At 35.1% G+C, this 2,328-nt stretch overlaps 1 long non-coding RNA gene across 1 annotated transcript; it reads right to left on the bottom strand.

Moving 5' to 3' along the window:
* Positions 1-1,069: 1,069 nt before the first annotated feature.
* LOC125504227 lies at positions 1,070-2,274 on the bottom strand. The gene is made up of 2 exons (XR_007281351.1): positions 2,039-2,274; positions 1,070-1,955 (listed from the first exon to the last, which is right to left on the bottom strand). It is a non-coding gene; the product is annotated as an uncharacterized LOC125504227 (long non-coding RNA).
* Positions 2,275-2,328: the final 54 nt, after the last annotated feature.

The raw sequence follows: 2,328 nt of genomic DNA, 5'->3' as shown, positions 1-2,328 counted from the left end.
TGGCACTATAACTTTTTTGGAAGGTGTCTGTATACTTTATAAGTGGTATAAATTTTAGCTCCAAATATTCGTAACTTTCTGTTCATTCCTATTTGTTATGTAAAAAGGACTCTTGCCAGATTCTAAATACATTTTTCTTAAGACGTCGGAGAAACTTTTCTGAGGCTGTATTTTACTGGTAAAGAGTTATAATACAACGTACAGTAAATGAAAATTTCATTACTGACTGACCAAACAAAGTTATGGTACCATTTTCTTGAAACAAAACTAAATTAATTATTGAAAATTAACAAAACGTTGAAATCGACGGTTTTTTTTTAATTTTTAAGTAAACTAATGAACGGATTTTAATGTAGTTTATCTGATATCATAGGTATTTTTAATACTTGAAAAAAAGGATAAAACTTTTTTTCAATAGCATCAACAGTTCAACAATTAAGCACAAAAAACGGGCTTTCGCACTGTCTTTAATTATTTATAAATAATTGTTTATAAACAATGTTCCACAGCCGGAAATCGAGCATAAACTATAGTCTCAATATTCTGACATCCTTCCGAACAACTTTCAATAATCTTTTACCATCATATTTTCAGTGTCCGAAACAGGCCTTTTAAAGTCTAATCCGACTGGACTCAAAATACGCTTCAGCCCGGTTTCAGGTACAAACCAATATTTATCATGGGCCAAAATAACAGGTGCCAAAAAATCACAGATACTTGGAACAGGTACGAGGTTGGAACAGCACACATGGAACCTGTGACTGAAAAATACTGGTTTGTGTCATACCTAGTTGCGATCGATTCAGGGCAACATCAAGCAGGGGAGTATTTTAAGCAAACTATTTTCAAATACAAATCTTTTAAAATTCCGTAAGTAAATGATTTTTGACTTACCTACGCCAACTAAATCTTTGACAGGTAAGCGAACAAAAATGGAAAATAATAAAGAAAATAAAAAATAAATAAAAGTAAAGACTTTTTCAGAAGGAGAGGACTGTCAAAGAAAGGCCAAATTGGAAATTTTCTTCACATTTTTCAAATGCGATCAACTATCTACAATTTAAAACAATTTTCCAAATTTAATTTTTATTGTCATTTACTAACGTATTTGTTATTAAGAACTTCTACTTTAATTCATATATATATATATATTTAAAGTTAGTTCTTCTTGGTATCCGGCAGTGCACTGGCTAGTTTGTGTATTCCTGAACATAAGCCATGTAATTTCTAGGAATACAACTTAGTCAGATCAACAGGACTTAATGAATCGGGACGATTTATAAAAGTTAAATTTACTAAAACCCCATTACAACTAGGGTCTGAAAATGGCCAAATACCAAGAGTCCTTTTTATGAGCTGCAATACAGCCACCTTTATTTGAAGCCATAATTTGCCATTTCGTCAACAAAAAAACCTGAGAAATATCACACTAACTCAAAACATCTGCCACTTTTCTACCAATCATCGCGTTGGGTGGGTGGGGACTTAGGCGGGACCTTCCCTTTCCCTTTTTAATTTACCAGCCAGAGAACGAATCGCATGGCAAAGTGGTCCCCTTCTTTCTGACCGTGAAGATAGGCAATCCTACCAGGAGGTTTTGTCTACTGGCTTTGAAAGTGTTCGATTTCGACTATCGCTCGCTATTTCTGAGCTCCTGGTCGGTGATGTCGGAAACATTACCGATGTTATTCAACTGTTTGTTGCTAGGCCATACGTCAGCAACCTCTGAAGTCACGTGAGCGAGTATTGGCCTCGTTCTCCTCGGTTTTCGTAATTAATTGGTAACCCTGAACGACGACGCTCTGTGTCTGTGTATGCGAGTGCTTTGTACTTATTGCTTTTACCAGTGGCGTTCGACTATTTTTAGTTTCATGAAAATACTTCTTGAYATTATCTASGTTGTTCTAATAGATGTCGCTCTCTCCCTCCGAATTTTTAGTTTTTTATTTTTTTGCCTGAAAGAACACTTCAAATTAAGCACTTACAGCGAACAAAATTCCTGGGTGGTCGTCCATAAATTAAGCCAAAACACACTTACAAGCTTTTGAAATTCGCTTTTCCAAAACCACTTATTTATGCTCGAAAATGGTTGAGGATCTTTTCTAACGTCRCCAATTGATTGAGGTTATCTAGCCCRTYGATAGTCAGATGGCGGATTATTTGTCTCTTTCGGGAATTCAACACAATGTGGTGTGCCACGTAGTTTTGAGTTGCTTTACTTTCGGTTAATTTTAAGTTCGTTTGTTTGTGCACAGCATGGTTAAAGTGATTTAAATGAAACTGTCAGTGTTGTGTCAGTTCATGTCAGTTTTAAAAAGTAAAAAGTCA

The sequence above is a fragment of the Dendroctonus ponderosae genome, unplaced genomic scaffold, assembly GCF_020466585.1.
Source record: "Dendroctonus ponderosae isolate FM_Combo_2020 unplaced genomic scaffold, Dpon_F_20191213v2 Dpon_F_20191213_4, whole genome shotgun sequence".
Lineage (NCBI taxonomy): Eukaryota > Metazoa > Arthropoda > Insecta > Coleoptera > Curculionidae > Dendroctonus > Dendroctonus ponderosae.
This window is presented reverse-complemented; position numbering and strand designations above follow the sequence as displayed.